The sequence below is a fragment of the Callionymus lyra genome, chromosome 8 (genome assembly GCF_982586985.1).
Source record: "Callionymus lyra chromosome 8, fCalLyr1.hap1.1, whole genome shotgun sequence".
In the NCBI taxonomy this organism is placed as follows: domain Eukaryota; kingdom Metazoa; phylum Chordata; class Actinopteri; order Syngnathiformes; family Callionymidae; genus Callionymus; species Callionymus lyra.
The window spans coordinates 8,608,852-8,627,919 of NC_141825.1; positions in this window are offsets into that span (position 1 = coordinate 8,608,852).

The window sequence follows — 19,068 nt, forward strand, 5'->3', positions numbered from 1 at the left end:
CATTGTGTTGAGCTTTATGCTGAACATATTTTATATTTCCGTGTAGAAGTTAGGAAATGAAAGAGGTACAGAGAATACATATTTCTTCTGCATTTTTTAAAATTAAAACTGAAATTTGACATTATTAACTCTTGCTTCAATTTGTCAATTAAAAAAAACTTTATTTTTTCTTTAAAATAAAAGGGTTTTTGTAGGAAGTTGACCATCTTTGACATTGAAATTCTTATTTGTATCTTAAATAATAAAGCTTTGATTCGACATAAATTGTGGGGCTTCTCCATGAGTTTCCTGTAGATTCCACAAAAAACATTTTACCGATGACCTTAAAGTGTTAAAAGGTGACGTGGTTGTCTGTCTATGTGTGCCCTGCGATAGACTGATGAGCTGTCCAGGGGGTCCACTGCGTCACACCCCAACTAGCTTGTGATAGACTTCTGGTCCACTTTAATGGATGAAAAAGGCATCTTAAGAATGATTTCTACTTCATAAATTCATCTTTGTCGATCAACTGTCACGGCACTGGTGGCGAGTAAATGATCTTCACAGTTTTATGGATTCAATTGGTTTAACTCATCATAAATATTTCTCCTGGAATGCTGTTATTTTTTCCTTTTTTGTTTTCCTCCCTCCCCGTGACGATAGATGCCGGTGAGAACCCCCCCGCCCCCCCCTCTTTTAGCAGAGATCACAGAGCACAGAAGGAGCCATGATGACCTCCTCCCAGAGGACCCCGCTGCTTTTGCCTGCGAGGTAAAGATCTGGGATGCAGAGGAGCCTTCTTTTGATTTAATCACTGACGCTCCGCACACTGTGTACGAGGAGGAGATGGCAATTATAGCAGCTCGCGCCGGCCTGCTGTCCTGCTGCCCGTGTGGTGATGCGTTCCCCGGGGCGCCGCACGGAGACGCGACGGGGTCCCCCCCTCCCCGTCCTCCCGCCGTCACACCAGGCTGATCACTTTCACTAAGAGCCGCTGAAGATCCGGATCAGCTCCTGGTTCCAGCTTCAGTTTCGAGGTTCACTTCACGTCTTCTTCTTCCACTAGACTTTTCTCAAAAAACCCACCTCAGCACCGAACTGACCCACTTTTTACCTTTTTCCTGCTGCAAACTTGATTACACAGCGATGGTTTCTTCAATCCTTCCCCGCTCCGCTCGTGTTGTTTATGCTAAGAGGCGAGCGCTCGCTATTACGATACAATATTGATACTGCCATAAATAAGTAGCGGCTCGGCTCGCGCCGAAGCACAACTAGCTCAACAACTTTTTTCGTATTGGATCAATTCTACAAGGAATATTGTTGTTTATTGGCAAACATCCTGACACATCATCATACACAATGAAGGAGAAGATGAATAATTGATATCCTTCTCGTTCACTCCAGTGGTGTTTACTCCCCCTGCAGACATCCACGTAGCGGGGTAACCTCTGCCGTTCGCAGGGAGCTGCGCCTCACTTTCTTCGCTCTGCCGAAGCACCAGGCGCCGCAGAGACTTGAAAGAGGCGAGCGGGAGAAGATCAGTAAATACTGGTGTTTTTCAAGTGTAGGCTTCGGAAACACGGCGACGGTTGCTTCCTGCAAACCACGGGAATAATGCAAGCGCAGCCAAAATGTTGTCCAGAGGTTTTTATGCGTGATGGAACTAGACGGAGATGAACTTCATAGTTTGACCTGCGGTGGTGAAAACCTCTAGACAAGTAGCTCTTCTACTCAGAGATGTATCGGCTCTACTCCACGTCTCAGCCCAATCCTTGTGATCGGATTCGATTCTCATGACGCCGCTTGAGAGAATGAAGGTCTTCTATTTCTCTAATGGTGGTCCTGAGAACTTTTTGGGTTCATCGTTCTTTGCATGAAAACATGAAATCCATGTTTAACTCTACCGACCGGAATTGGTCAGATTAAGTTATTTAAGTAAGTTTTGGTAAAGGTTTTTTTTATCACTCTGTATATCTCTGACCAACTACACGGTGGTGAAGACTCTCGGCGTCAAACAAACAATAGACATTTTAATCCCAGTCAGATAGTTTGTGATTTTTCAACACTTTTACAGTCATTTCTTTTAAGAAAAAACTTGTTTTAGTTGTAAGGAATTAAGTAATGTTTTTTGTAAAGCGCTTTTCTAGACCAGGGTCACAAAGCGCTTGAACAATCAAAAGCAATACACAATTAATAATACCTAAAAATTAAAAAACTTTAAAAGGCCAAGACACAAACACTGAAAGAAACTGGTAGCCAATGCAGAGTTTTAAGGATCGGGGAAATGCGAGTTCTTCTACTAGAGTGGCTCAGAATTCTCGCTGCAGAGTTTTGTATCAACTGCAGGCGAGACAGATCCTTCTTGTTTAGACATGAAAACAAACAATTGTCCCGTTTGTAAAAAGGGATTGACAGCTATGATTGGTTGGCTGGGCGGCAAAGTAATATGGGAGCTGTTGTTAGGGTTGTTAAGAGGAATGGAACTTTTTATGCAATGTTGACGTTACAAGTTCAAATAATTGTTTTAAAATTTAATTAAATTAAATGTTATCTCTGGGTCAAGGTGACCCGAGGGCCCTGAAAAACAAATGTGTTTGAGGTATCCCTTGTGTTGTCTCTGGGTCAAGGTGGATGACCTCCACCACTGCAAATGGATGTACGGAAGCCAGGGAGGTCGTTCACCTTGACCCAGAGATATCAAGATGGTTGTTAAAGAATTTATGTTGCTTATAGTTTTATCACAATAAGCATGTAGTCATTATGTGCCCAGTTAGAGTTTTGTTTCCCGAGAAATGACAGTTTGTGCATCAAGATACAGTGACCTTTAGCAAGATAAGGGAGCCGAACTCAGCAGGCTATGACACTGCACTCACTGACTCATACAGAAATCGGTCTTTGCTGGCTACATCTAGCAACAAATGAACAAACTGTTTGTATTCAAGTGTGTCGTCATCTGAAATATGGAAGAAAAGCGCCGCGACTCCTTGCTGGTGGTAAAAACTGGATTCTGACTCTGTTCTCATTTCGATTGTCTGGGAGAAAATCCCTGACAACGGTCAATTTGTGTGCCGTGAAAATGTCAAATTAAATTCAAGCTTTTTCTATCCGACCCTTTTGAATTTGTTAAATAGGGAGGTTCAAAGTTCAGCATCACAGTGTGATAATGCAAGAGATTAAGTGACTAATGTCAAAAAGGGTAAGTTGTCACTGATGTTAGTGTAGTAAAAGGGCTGGTTCTCAGCAGGGTGCCTTCAGAAATCTGTATCTCAAAGGAAAATGCATGCAATAGTTTTATTTTATAATTTATAGTTAGTGTCATGATAAGGTTGATGTTGTTGTCATAGTGACGGTCTAGTTGTCAGACTAACATTTTAAATAAATACGTAATTGATTTCATTACTTAGACCTAAACTCTCTCGAACTGTGACGGTGTCTAGACTTCAGAGAACAGCCTCACAATATTGTCGTTCTAAGTGTTCATATTTGTCTTGAGTTAAATGAGCGTCTCCACGGACCTTCTCCGGTACGATCTTCAAAAAATAAAAGTTTCTCCTCCTCAAAGTTATCGAGGGTGTCACATCGAAAAAGCCGGCGCCGTTGTTTTTTTCGGCTAAACTAACAGCAGTCGGCGTGTACCCGGTGTGATCCTGACGCCGTCGTATGGCTGAACGTGAGTGACGTACCGAGATGGAAGAGCCCGGGGGGGGCGAGGGGACGGGGGGAGACGTCTCAGAGGGAGAAACGACACTCCCCTCGTAACCGTCTCGGAAGTCGATGCTATCACACTGTCAAACTCAGAACTTGTTCCTCGATACGCTTTCATTTCTCAACCTCCCTCCCCAACACCCTCCCCGTCTCTGCATTTTAAAATCATCCCACAGCCTACAGCTACAGACTTTTAGCGCACGTCCGCTCCGAGACGGGATGTGTGTGTGTGTGGGGGGACGGGGGGACGGGGGGGACGGGACAGGGGGTGCATCCTGGGCCACCCTCACCAGGGAAAGTGACAGGCGGGATAATTGGCGGTAATCAAGTGTTGGGGAAAATGACACCGGCATCGCTGAGAAAAAGGTTGACCCGAAGAGGTAGAGCCCAAGGCCGTGCACACTCCCGGTCTGTCAATCCACGGCGTCTTGACAGTCATCGGCATCTTCGGTCAATATGCAAAAAAAGAAAAAAATAGAAGAAAGTGAGGGAAGAGAACGAGGGGGTGGATGGCGGAGGAGAGGGAGACGTTTCACACGAGGATGTTATGGAAAGCGCACTAGATTATTCTTTTTTTAAAAATTCCTCTTACAGCTATAGCTTTGAATTACAGAGGACTTTTTTTTTTTTTTTTGTCAAGAGCAAGAAGGAGATGAATCAAAAAAATTCATCTGAGAGAAGTTGGTGCAGAAGGGCGAGGCGAACACATACCTCTGGTGGTGGAGCCAACATTTGCAAAAGTTCCATCTCCTTAAGCAATTATTAGCGGTGATCGTTTGACACGTACAAGAGTTGTCAACAACTAACTTTAAACAAAGTACAAAGCAGATGTAAACAGTGCCGCGGGCGGAATTAACTTAGGGGACGAGCCCACCTCATGCATTATAAATGACCAGCTATTACTGCGGCGCACACGCCTCCACCACGAGGCCCCCCCGCTCGCTGCACGACGACTAACCTATTTTACAACGCGAAGGTGGAGTGACGGTGAGGCTCTGAAGTCGGCGGCGGAGCGAGAAAAAAAACAGCCGGTTATTTAGTAAACGACTTGTGTAATTTCTAAATTGTAGCAAACTAACCATGGAATACCCCGAGGGGACGGTGTCATCTGCCATCCGCGCCGGGCTGCTAACTGCCATTCACTTGCAAATGAATCCCCTTTAGCGGAGCAGGTTGTTTTTTTTAATCCAGCTAATTAGCAAAGTGGTCCCGGACATAAAAAAGGCCCCTTGTTTTTTTTATCTTTTTTAATCCTCACCTCCGCCGCGCCGACTGGAGATAATTGAATTTACGTCAACTTTGATTGGACGGGAAGCGATTCTGAGCGAAGCGATGTCGGGAACGGTGGCTGATGTAATTGAGAAATACATGTCAGTGCGTGTGTCAGTGAGATTTGTGATGACGCAAACAATCACAAGATTAACTGTGTTATTTCATGAAGTTTAAATAATTTCCTCCATTTCTGTAGACCTTGAAAAATGTTAAGGAGACCCTTTGAATCTCAATTTATTTTTCTTTAAAAAACATTAACGGTGTTTGAAGTTAGAAAAGGCAACTGTTATGTACATGGTTGGACATTGAAGCAAAAACTCAAACACAATAATAATAAAATATCCCATCATGAGAAAAAAAATCATATATTAACAACCTCTGCTTACATATAGAATTCTAAATAAATTGTAGAAAAATTAAATTTGAATCAGAAGGAAGCACTGATATGAGCATGATTTCCCAGATATTCTACCATAATATCATTGGCATTATATCAGTAATAATGAAAATAAAACTTATCTTATTATTTAAGTGACTTAGGCTCTCGACTCTGGACGTGTTTTTCGACCTTTAGTTGTTTGAGTCTTATTACCAGCTTATTAAATCCACTCTGTTCCCAAAAGACAGAAATTAAATTCCAATAGTGATTTAATTTCATATTCCATTGTCATTGTTGTGTTCAATAGGCCGCGACAGCTTTACTTCTTCTTCCTGTTAAGCTTTTGCCAGCGTTAATGTGCATTACTGCCCCCTAAAGGCCACAAAAAGACGTTTGAATTACTCAGTCATTGTTTTTTTTTGTCTGCGAGAGACTGTGAACAATACAAGTAAATATCTCGATTTGTGCTGACAATATGAACGAATAAATATTTGTAATAAAATAAAACATATGTAAGAAAAAACTACACGAAAATTGTACGTCTAAAACTCTTCTCGTATTTGTTTTTGGATGAACAAATAATAATAGAATTCAGAAGGTTTTATTACTGTGAAAATATTCATGTTTTTTTTGAAGGGGGGGAGTTTGAAACACTATCTTACTTTTTTTTCTTCCTGTTATTTAGTTGAATATGTCTGTGATCTGAGATAGATTTAATCATGCGAATGAAGGGAAACTGCTTCAATCTATCCACCGCCCTGCATCAATATTACACACACTCGTAAACTCTTGAACTTTTACACAAACACAGTCTCTACCTTCAGCGAAACTGTGCACGTTCTGACCTGAGATGGCGAAGAAGCGGGACCAGAGAAGCCCCCAGATAACGTCGAGCAGTCGCCACCAGGAAGTTTGGCCGGTCAACATTGATAAAAGACGGCCTGGGACGTGCGTCCGCCCGGGGGGGGTTTTTCCCCCCAAAAAAATGGTACCGAGATGTCTGGATTGACACCTCGCTCGGAAAACCGAGGAGCCGGGACCGTCTCCCTGTGGGACGCCACCGAAGGCTCTTGTCACGAAAGCAGCGAGAACATCAGACGTCAATTACACAGAACACTTGGGGTCCCCCCAGTTTGGGAGTTCACCTCATTTTTCCCCGTCTCACCAAGACTTTAGTTTGACAAACACGGAAGCAGCCGCCGCGGAGGGCGACGTTCTTCAGTCGGAATCTCAACTCGACGGAGTCTGACACACATTCTTTTTCTCAATCTCCGCCGCGTCGTCGTTTTTTCCTTTTTGACAATTTGCCCGGCTGTTGCGCAGCGTGTTGCGTCTTCAAACGACCGGTAAATACAAACCTTTCCACGCTCAAGCGGAAGCAAACACATAGCTGAGCACACAAGAAAACAAGGCTGTGATCCGGCTCTACAAACACGGTGATTGGCAGCTGTTCGGCAACACGAAGCAGTTTTTCACGCTTTAATTGTAGCTGCCGTCTTAAAAGATGTTAACCAATATATATTCAACGCTCTCTTTTCACACTTCTGAGCAACTCTTCCCCGCGCCGGCGCCGCCGTATGTAGATTCCAGGAGACTTGAAATACCTTTTTTTTTTTCCTTTTTAAAGGCGGCGCGTCACTGCGGAACAACGTCCCCTCCAGCTGTTTATTGGCAACCAAATAAACTAAAATAACTCGAGTTTGTTTTGAATTGAAAGCCTTCTTAAATGAAAATAAACATCTCTGAAGCGCCGCTGAAATATTCCGTAAAAAAAAACAACAACAAGCGAGCACATATTTACTCTGCCTCTGCATATACATATTTAATCTTCTTTTTTTTTTTTTGGGAGTCATTATTTCAGGTCAAGAATTATTCTTCAGTCTAGACTTCTGGTCTGATCAAAGTCCAGAAATGCTAATGCTAATAGAATTTTTTTTTGGGAGAAGAACTTTTAAGAAGCTGCATATGATTAGCAAGTTGCTTGTGTTGACTGGGAATTGTCCAACATGCCTCGGAGATACACAGATGAGTGACTCGAAACAAGAAAAAAAAATCTAGTTTTGCATAATGCTCATGGTTGCACGGGGCAGGGGTGGGGGGGCAGGTACGAGTGATCTTCCCCTCGTGTCTTTTGTTTATCATTCAAATGCAAACCTTGTTCTATAATCCATGAGGGAGTAATGCGTTAATGTCACCTCGTCTGCGGGTCCGAGCTGACAGGGGGCGCCGCCCCGTCCATGTCACGGATGATGAGAGACAAAAGAGGGAACACGGGGAAGGCAAAGAACAGGTAATTACTCGCACCTTCACTCCCTCCAAGCGCTCACTTCTTCTTCTTCTTCTTCTTCGGCGCATGATTAGGGCCGGGCGGGAACCGAGAGGACCCCCTTTGATGAGATCCGAGGTGTCACGTCGACATGAAGGGGGACCCGCCGAGCTCCGCCCGGGCCCTCTGTTGATGCCTCTTTGCATTTCTGGCGCTCCGTGTGATTGATTATTTAATGGCGAGAAACTCCACGCGGCTCAAAAAAAAAAAAAATAAAGTCAAATAACAAGGGAGAGTGAAGGTCTGAGGGCGGGAAAAGATCTCACGATGCGTTTGAAGCCAGCCTAGAGTAGCCAAAGGCGAGCAGACTTCACGCTTTCATATCCCCCTGTTTAATATTTCTTCCCCGCATTATAATGATGTGCTTCCTATCCTTGAGTAAAGTTCTTCAGAGTGAGCCTCTCTGTTTCGCCAGAGAGGATTTAGTTTCTCTTTGAAATAAAATGTAAGTATATATTTAGTCTCTGGGTTTCAGCAGCTCACAGGCCAGAATGTCTAATTTGTGTTTTCATGAACAAGCGTATCGACTGCCAGAATGTTAACAATATATTAATAAACAGTGTGCAGAGCAGAGCGTTGTTGCCATTCATCTGCTGCAGGGATTCAAAGAAAAGAAGAGATCAGATAAACAAGATCTGTAGTCCGGGGAGCAAAGCTAGAGTTGAGAATGTTGTAGATGACCTTCATCAAGACTCATCACGGTTGGTTATGTATTTCGTTTTTTTCAGCTCGATGCATACAAAACTTAATTGTCCTTTACGTGATTTGAATGATCTTTTCCTTTCAGAGACATTAGTATTTTTGTTGATTAAGAATTGTCCTAAACCCTTGTGTGGCCCTAGAAACTAATGTGTTTGTGGTATCCCTTGTGTTGTCTCTGGGTCAACTTGAATGACCTCCCTGGCTTACAAAAAAACGTATGCAGTGATGGAGGTCGTTCACCTTGACCAAGAGACAACACAAGGGATACTACAAACAAATTTGTTTCGGGCCTTTGTGTCACCTTGAACCTGACATTACACAAAGGGTTAAATTGTTCACATTTATTGAGAAGGTCAAATGAGCACTGGAACAGAACCTACATCTGCCAAGGAGCTAATTCCACATAATTAAATAAAAAATAAACAAATAAAACGATCGTTTTATGGTGTTTAAATAGTAGTAAATCAACTAAAACTAACTACATTTTCCGAGCAGAACATGTTTGTTTGCTTGGAAGTTCAGTCTTAACCAATAAACCACCAAGTACTTAGGCCCGTTGTGTTCCAGTCGGACTCAAACATGTAAAAACCGATAACACATTTTTTTATCAAAGCTGAGTGTAGAGTGTAGTGTCTAGACATGTCCAGAAATTTGTGGTGCTCTCAGTTGTGTGGACGATGTCCCCTTGTGATAGCATTTGTGCGACACTGGCTGGTATATTGTGTTGTTCCCTGGTTTGCTCTGTACCAGACACAACTGTACTGCACTGAACTAGAGACACAAGACACAACATGAACAACCATCAATAAACACAAGTCTGTTCTGGATTTTGATGAACAAAGATGGAGTCGACCTCCATTGTTAAGAGTTCCGCCGGGTTTTATAGCAACAACTTTCCAGTAAAGGCATCGAGGCGTGCCCCCTTCTTTGCTCCCCTCCCTTCTGTCTTGAGGCGACGATAGCCACTGAAAAAAGTGCTGCTTCAGTCTGTCTCTGGGCATAGCTTTGATCAAGCGCACCTCAAGACTTATCCTGGAGGGAGCGCTACCCTCGTCTATTCTCCCTGGCTAATCATACTTCCTGTCTTTGTCTTTATGTGCTTTAGACAAGCGTCAGATAGAAGCACAGGAACAGATTTGCCCCGAGAACCTGGAGAATAAAGCCTCTGGTTGTGCTGCACTTCTTCTTCTTCTTCTTCTTCTTCTCCAGTGAATTTTTACGCTCATGAATATTTCCACTGTTTTCGACTGGTTTCAATGGAAGCGCAGAAGAAGTTCATCTGAGACAGAGAGTGGCGTGAAAAGTACAGTTTCGGCATTTGAGAGGATTGTGTTCCAAGTCTATTTTTAGCTGCATGGATGAAGAAGCTTCAAGCTTCCACTGTTGTAGAGCTAGAGCACGGAATACGCTATGATCCAGACAGTCGAAAAAAACAGATGATGAATATCCGTTTATCACATTTGCTCTCTGCTCTCACACTGCTCTTTGTGGAGAGAAGAAGTGATTTAAAAAAAAAAAGCCAGGACAGTTCACACGCCACGATATGCTCTGACACAAACGTCCAAGCAAGCATGTTTGCAAGAGATACTGTGGGTTCATCTTGGATGTCCATTAAGTCAGGAGTGGTCAAATACATTTTGGAAGTTCCAGAAATATGAATAAATAGTAAACAGACAAATTTACTCACCCTCATGGGTTGGGATTATTTTCTTTTATGTTCCTTTTTAGAGTTATAGACACAAATGTTTGTTCATTTTAAGGTAGCTACTGATGCTCAGTTGTCTTCGTTTTTATCTTTGTCCAGAAAGATACACTTAAAGACGTACAAATACCTCCATACTGCTCGTCTGTAACGTCCATCTTGCGTCGAAGCCTCAACATGAGAAATATTTCCGGAAAAAATTCAATTAAACAAGTCTATATTTCAAGAGTGTTTGTAGCAAAAGCTAAAAGGCTAACATGCTACACAGACAGGAAGTAGTAAATATCGCAAGCTCTTCCAGTCTACTCTCTACAAATCCTCTAACTAGGTTTGTAAATATGAAGTGTCCATGTTATAAGCAAAAGCATGGAGACGGTCCATCTTCCCAGGATTATCCGAAGTTAGCCGTGAAGCTAATGTAAGTAAGTAAGTAAGTAAGTAAGTAATATTTATTTATATAGCGCTTTTTGAGACCAGGGTCACAAAGCGCTTAAACAATCAAAACAATACTCAAAAAAGTACATACTTTAAAGATCAAGATAATACTGAGAACAACACAGGAGTTCGAGAAATTCAAGGAAAAGCCTGAACAAATAGAAACGTCTTAAGATGTTTCTTAAAGGAGTCAGTAGACTCCACCAAGCGCAGAGAGAGAGGAAGATCGTTCCAAAGCTTAGGAGCAACAGCCTGAAAAGATTTCTCTCCTCTGGTCCTGAGCCGTGTGCGTGGAACCATAAGTAGATTCTGATCCACAGACCTCAGAGCCCGAGCTGATGTGTAAGGCTGGATCAGATCAGTGATGTAAGGAGGAGCCTGACCATGAATAGCTCTGAAAGTAAGAACCAGAATTTTAAAGTTGATCCTGAAAGAAACTGGAAGCCAGTGAAGAGTTTTAAGGACCGGAGAAATGTGAGTTCTTCTACTTGAGGGGGTCAGAATTCTCGCTGCAGAGTTCTGAATCAACTGCAGACGAGACAGCTCCTTCTTGTTAAGACATGAAAATAAACTGTTACAATAGTCCAGACGAGAAGAAACAAACGCATGGATTACAAGCTCCAGATCATGTTCCGACAACATTTTCCTAAGTTTAGAGATTTTTCTCAGTTGAAGGAAACAGTTTCTGGTCAGTTTTCTGCAATGTCGAACAAGAGACATGTCTTTATCAAATACAACACCCAGGTTTCTCAGGCTCAGTTTGACAGACTGACCTAAGTCACCCAAGTACTGACTCAACCCTGGAATCTTATCATCAGGAGCAATCACCAGTGTTTCAGTTTTGTCCACATTTAGCTGTAAAGTGTTTTCACTCAGCCATTGTTTGATTTCTAGCAAACAATTGACTAAGCTGTTCAGCCTCTGGGGCTCAGTTGGATCAAAAGAGCAGTAGAGCTGGATGTCATCAGCAAAAATGTGATAAGAAACATCTGGAAATCTCTGAATGATTTTACCGAGGGGAATCAAGTACAGCAAAAACAATAAAGGACCCAGAACAGAACCTTGAGGGACTCCACACAACAGATCTGCCGATTCAGACCTCATTTGATTGGCAGATACACTAAAACTGCGCCCAGAAAGGTAAGTTGAGAACCATTCTAACACAGACCCAGACAGTCCCACTACATCCCTCAGTATTCTCAGCAGGATCTGGTGATCAACTGTGTCAAAGGCTGAGGACAGATCCAAAAGAACCAGAACAGTGAATTTACCAGAGTCAGCCGACATCATGATGTCACTGTACACTTTCAATAAAGCTGGCTCCGTAGAGTGACGTTTACGGTAGCCAGACTGAAACTTCTCATGGATGTCGCTCTGATCCAGGAACAAAGACAGCTGTTCAGACACCACCTTCTCCAAGATCTTGGACAAGAAAGGGAGCTTAGAAATAGGCCTGAAATTACTGAGCTCAGTTGGGTCTAAGCCTGTTTTTTTGAGCAGAGGCTCCACAATGGCATGTTTAATGCATTGGGAAAAACCCCTGTGGAAAGGGAGAGGTTCACCATATTGGTAACCCAGGGGCCAATTACATCAAATACTTTGATAAAAAGCCTACAAGGAAGGACGTCATCTGAGCAAGAGGAGGGTGTCATCTTGTTCACTAGTGCCGAAATATCACCCAAAGATACAGCAGTGAAGGAGGACCAAGAGGAGGAGAGGGGCTCAGAGACAGTAGGGGTTCCAAACAAAGGGGGAGAGATTTTCTCTTTGATCGATTTAATTTTGTCAATGAAAAATCTCAACAATGCATTGCTGTCAGCTTCACAGAAGACAGGCGTGATTTGAGGAGCAGGAGACACGAGAGAATTAATCATGTCAAACAAAACTTTGGGGTTTTTCCTATTTGCTGCTACCAGTTTCCTGATGTAATCAGATCTAGCAGTTTCTACAATCACATTGTAAGAAGACATCAGATCCCTGAGGTGAAGTCTATGCACCTCAAGTTTAGTGGACTTCCAGAGACGCTCAGTCTTTCGACAAAGTCTCTTCAGACTCAGGAGATCTTCATTTCTCCAAGGGCACCGTTTTTTCTGAATTTTCAAGTTCGATTTAACAGGTGCCACTTGATCCAGTATTTCAACACAATGACCAGTGAAACAGTGAATCAAACTGTCCACATCTGGGCAGTCATCAAAGGAAAGAGCGTCAAACATAGCAGAAAAACTGTCTGCAGTATCAGCTGAGATGACACGCCTCTGAGACCTAACTTTCAAGGGCTTGGGTTCAGAGATGAAGTCCAGGTTAAACAAGACAAGAGAATGATCACTCAGATGGACATCATGTACAGATACATTATAAATGTCCAGGCCAAGAGTAAAAACTAAGTCTAAAATGTGGCCTTTTTGATGAGTGGGTTCAGAAACATGTTGCTCAAAATTAAAGGCTTCTGTTAAAGTTAAAAGTTCTTTAGCAGAACAAGATGTGACGTCATCAACATGAAGATTAAAGTCTCCAAGAATAAGAACAGATTCCATTTGAATAATGGAAGATAAGAAGTCACTAAAGTCTTTTAAGAACACCGCCGCAGGACCAGGCGGGCGGTAGATTGACACACAATAGAAAGGTCTTGTAGAACCAACCAAGATCATCTGAGACTCAAAAGAAGTGAATTCCTGTGTCTAATTCACTTTGCAAGAACAACTCTCCCTAAAAACAGTAGCAAGACCTCCTCCACGACCAGAGAGGCGAGGCTTCCCCAGGACAGCGCTCCCTACTGGCCAGAGTTTGTTCAGATGAATAAACTCTTCCTCTCTCTGCCAAGTCTCAGAAAGACATAATAAATCCAAATTAACTCTTGTGAAAAGATCATTAAGAATAAAGGATTTATTAGTAATGGAGCGAACATTTAGAAGTCCCACATTCAGCACCGATGACGTCACTGACGTGTGAATGTGATGCTCTCAAGGCAGTGGTAGTTGATCCAAGGCTGTAACCAATCACTGCCTTAGACTGATGTTTGACCCGCCCACTTAATTTGCATACGCAAAACGAAATGTAAAAATGTATAAATACCCAAGTAAATAGAAGAAAAAATGTATAAATGACAAAATGTTATACATTTTTACATTTATTTAGACATAAGTCATTTATCGTCCTTTATATGTAAAAGACTTGATACTGAATTAATAGTTGACCAAGTCTCACCAAGTCCATTTCTGAATTCACAGTTGAAAATGTTTTTGTTTAAATTTCTTAATGTTTTTTAAAATATCTGGCTAAACTAATAGTTTACAAAAGTATTTTCTCCATCTTACCTACATCCTGAGTCTATTTCCGAGTCCAGCGTTCAAGTTATTTGTTAAGTCAGTTTTGAACATTTGCGATGACTTGATTTATTTAAATTGTGAACATGGATTTTGTGCAAACTTCTGTTCTCCAACAAATCGATTTCATTGATAAAATTAATAAATACATTTTCTGGGAAAATAAAAAACAACACTGAAAACGTTACTGTAATCAATCATCTAGATTTCACACACATTTCTCATAATCTTTCATATTTAATTTATATTAAATAATCATTGCCTGTCTTTAGAATCCACTTGCTCAGCTATTCGTCAGGTCAGGTCAAGTCGACGCTCACGCTGAGAAAGACAACACAATCTGTAGATGATGCCAGCAAGTCTGGTTCCAACAAGGACAAGGACAGACATCTGCGTAAGTCAACTGATAAAACAGATTCTCTCTAGACGACATCAAACTGCGGTACCTTTCCACAACCACCATCTTAGAAGACAAGTGTTTAGACTTACTGACCAATAATAGAAGCTGTAATGACCAGAGGCGTTTTCCTGAATATTCATACTATAAAAGATCCGCCATTTCGTTAGAACTTTGCACATGGTGCTCGAAGACATATGTAGGATAGATCTCTGCTTTGCTAAGAGCCCATGAATCATGTAAGTTGTGTCTCTGACTTTTGCATATTTCACTAATCGAGCATTTTCTCTTAAACTAATTCTTGTGTCTGTGTTCTTCTTTACCACCACCACGTATCGAGGCCGGTTCATCGGAATGAAACCCTAACCGTCTTATTGTTAGCATAAATAGAAGAAACATGAGCGTCTATGATCTGATTCAGGACAGAGACATCGTTCATATCCACTTGCTCTTCAGGTTTTAAACACAGGTTTAAAGTCAAAGGCAGCGTTGTGGATGTAACCTAGAACTCCAAAACGCACATAAAGGCTCATAAAACAACAGAATCTGTCTTTTTCTCTTCTCCGCGCCTGTGTTGTTTTGTCTTTTGGCATCAAAGCCGACGAGTCTCTGGCGCGTCGCGAGGTTAATTAACATGAACCGAGAGCGAGTGATCAGAGAGAGCGGCAAATCTCCAAAGGTTAAGTGTCACATGGGAAAACGTGTTGTCAGACAGCTTTTTTTATTTTTTTTGCAAGGAGAAGAAGAAAATTTGTCGACACCTTTCCTGAGATGCAGTCGTGTCAGACGTCGACTCGAAAGCTGTAATTTTTTGGTGATGAACAAAAGAACTTCACACTCGTCACTGATTCGTCTTTAATTCACCGGCGGTGTCACAATAGTTGTTGACGGGAAGGAAAGAAACATCCATCACGGAGGTAATCACCGCTTTTAAAGACCTACTCGTCGGAATTGCGTCTCCTCCTTGTTTTATCCCCCGGAGGAAAAACAGAAAATGACTTCATGATCCGCAGATATCTTGGATTGCATGTGATTTCTGTCGGTGATAATTAACACGGCTCCTCTTCTTCCCCCCTTGGCTCATCGCTGACATTTGGTTCATGCTCGAGTGTCTGCAGAGCTGATTTCAATCTCTTGCATGAAGGTGATGTGGCGTTTCCGTGTGTGTGTGTGTGTGTGTGTGTGTGTGTGCATAAGTCCGGCGGACGGTCACTCGCACACACACATCGGTTCATGGGATGGATTAAGCATCACGACAATATAGATTAAAGAGCCACTCAGTCATTCCTCAACATTCCGTGCGCTTCGTGCAGGACGAAAATAAATCAAAACCCTGAAAAAAAGATCTACTTTTTTCAATATTTGCAGTATATTTGTATAATTCACAGAACCAGATGACCTGATGACACTCAGGGCTCAATAGTTGTTGTTTTTTTAAGTAGAACATTCCATTGAAATAGTAAATAATCAAAGGAAAAGTTCATAGTACAGGTAATCTAGCCTGTTAAACACACAGACTTCTTACAATGAGATGGTAGAAACTGCTAGATCTGATTACATCAGAAAACTGGTAGCAGCAAATAGGAAAAACCCCAAAGTTTTGTTTGACACGATTAATTCTCTCGTGTCTCCTGCTCCTCAAATCACGCCGGTCTTCTGTGAAGCTGACAGCAATGCATTGTTGAGATTTTTCATTGACAAAATTAAATTGATCAAAGAGAAAATCTCTCCCCCTTTGTTGGGAACCCCTACTGTCTCTGAGCCCATCTCCTCCTCTTGGTCATCCTTCTCTGCTGTATCTTTGGGTGATATTTCAGCACTAGTGAACAAGATGAAACCCTCCTCTTGCTCAGATGACGTCCTTCCTTGTAGGCTTTTTATCAAAGTATTTGATGTAATTGGCCCCTGGGTTACCAATATGGTGAACCTCTCCCTTTCCACAGGGGTTTTTCCCAATGCATTTAAACATGCCATTGTGGAGCCTCTGCTCAAAAAACCAGGCTTAGACCCAACTGACCTCAGTAATTTCAGGCCTATTTCTAAGCTCCCTTTCTTGTCCAAGATCTTGGAGAAGGTGGTGTCTGAGCAGCTGTCTTTGTTCCTGGATCAGAGCGACATCCATGAGAAGTTTCAGTCTGGCTTCCGTAAACATCACTCTACGGAGACAGCTTTACTGAAAGTGTCCAGTGACATCATGATGTCGGCTGACTCTGGTAAATTCACTGTTCTGGTTCTCTTGGATCTGTCGTCAGCCTTTGACACAGTTGATCACCAGATCCTGCTGAGAAGACTAAGGGATGAAGTGGGACTGTCTGGGTCTGTGTTAGAATGGTTCTCATCTTACCTTTCTGGGCGCAGTTTTAGTGTATCTGCCAATCAAATGAGGTCTGAATCGGCAGATCTGTTGTGTGGAGTCCCTCAAGGTTCTGTTCTGGGTCCTTTATTGTTTTTGCTGTACTTGATTCCCCTTGGTAAAATCATTCAGAGATTTCCAGATGTTTCTTATCACATTTTTGCTGATGACATCCAGCTCTACTGCTCTTTTGACCCAACTGAGCCCCAAAGGCTGAACAGCTTAGTCAATTGTTTGCTAGAAATCAAACAATGGCTGAGTGAAAACACTTTACAGCTTAATGTGGACAAAACTGAAACTCTGGTGATTGCTCCTGATGATACGATTCCAGGGTTGAGTCAGTACTTGGGTGACTTGGGTCAGTCTGTCAAACTGAGCCTGAGAAACCTGGGTGTTGTATTTGATAAAGGCATGTCTCTTGTTCAACACTGCAGAAAACTGACCAGAAACTGTTTCCTTCAACTGAGAAAAATCTCTAAACTTAGGAAAATGCTGTCACAACATGATCTGGAGCTTGTAATCCATGCGTTTGTTTCTTCTTGTTCAGACTATTGTAACAGTTTATTTTGGTGTCTGCAGCCAGAATTCTGAACCGCTCTAGTAGAATAACTCACATTTCTCCGATCCTTAAATCTCTTCACTGGCTATCAGTTTCTTTCAGGATCAATTTTAAAATTCTGGTTCTTACTTTCAGAGCTATTCATGGTCAGACCTTCCATCAGTGATCTGATCCAGACTTACACCCCAGCTCGGGCTCTGAGGTCTGTGGATCAGAATCTACTGATGATTCCTGAACACGCTTCCGGTCCTTTGTCGCAACTCTTTTTTTCAGAGAGCCAAAAAAGGTTTCCCTGGATACCGACCGCCTTCATTCATCCTGGTCTACAACTCGAAAACAGTTTCAATCTCCAACTTTGAAACGTATCTTCTTATATCTAGACCACCAGGGGACATGTAGTCACTGAAGTATCATAGCTATCATTCACCGATGGGTTCTCTCTGGACAACGGCCAATTCATCATTTGGATCCTGAACCTTCGGACTGGTCATAGGTTTGAGGCCGACCAGCGTAACACAAATGAGTGTTGTGTGTTTGTTGAATCACACGACGGGTCGTTTCTCACCTGATCTGTTCCTCCAAAATTTATCGCAGCCTCCTCGACACGTGTCGTGCGCCGCGACAACATGAGTTGATTTACGCCCCGAGCCGTGACGGCGACAACACAAGAGGAAACCTGTGAGCCTTGTTTAATATTATTACATTACGTATGCAGGCGCCAGAGTGTAATGGATGAATCCGCCGCGGTTTAATTAGCCGTCATCATTCAGCGGCGGCAGAGTCTTGTACGTCGATATGTGGTTCCGGTCGCCTCCTGCAGTTGTTGGTATATCGCCGTTGTCCGCTCGTCCAAACAGATCCGGCGTCATGTTCAAACAGCAGCCGAGACGCCGACAAGGGCCAAATCATTACAAGCACTTCATGGGAAATTAGCGTTAGTGCATCTGGCCGAGGGCCACGGAGCCCCATCTAGTGATTAAACAGTCCACATGTAGATCATCCCGACTCGCTGTGTCCACCGTCACAGCGACAGCAACAGATCTTCCTTCTTTTAAATGAAGCCATTAGCTTCTAGACAAGCGTCTGTAGAAAATGTCCTGGTGTGAGAGTCAAAGTCAGTGTCAAGTTTTGTGTCGACAATTTATTTCTCACCAAAGCAAGAATTCTCTTAGTCTAAGAGTTTATGAATACATTAGACTGTGAAGTGCTTTTCTTCAGGTGCTGAAATGAGAAGTTTCTACTATTGACTTCTATTTTGTCTAACGTGCCTGTCATTGCTAATGTTATTGAAGTATAAAATGTTAGTAAAAGTCTGAAAATGATACACAATGTTAGTTTAAAGTCTAAAAATAATACAAAATGGTGGTTTTAAGTCTAAAAATAATACAACATGTTAGTTTAAAGTTTAAATAATCCAAAATGTTAGTTTTACGTCTGAAAATAATTCAAAATGTTAGTTTAAAGTCTACAAATAATACCAAATGTTAGATTAAAGTCTAAAAATAATACATAATGTTATTTTTCCGTCTAAAATGATACAAAATTGTAGTTTAAAGTCTAAAAATTATTCAAAATATGAGTTTAAAGTTTAATAATGATACAAAATGTTGGTTTTAAGTCTAAAAATAATACAACATGTTAGTTTTATGTGTAAACGTAATACAAATGTTAGTTTTCCGTCGAAAAATAATACCAAATTTTAGTTTAAAGTCTGAAAATAATTCAAAATCTTAATTTTAAGTCTAAAAATAGTAAACAATGTTAGATTAAAGTCTAAAAAGAATTCAAAATGTTAGTTTAAAGTCTAAAAATAATTCAAAATGTAAGTTTAAAGTCTACAAATAATACAAAAAGTTAGTTTTGAGTCTAAAAATAATACAACATTTAAATTTAAATTTGAATAATACAAAATGTTAGTTTTACGTATAAAAATAAT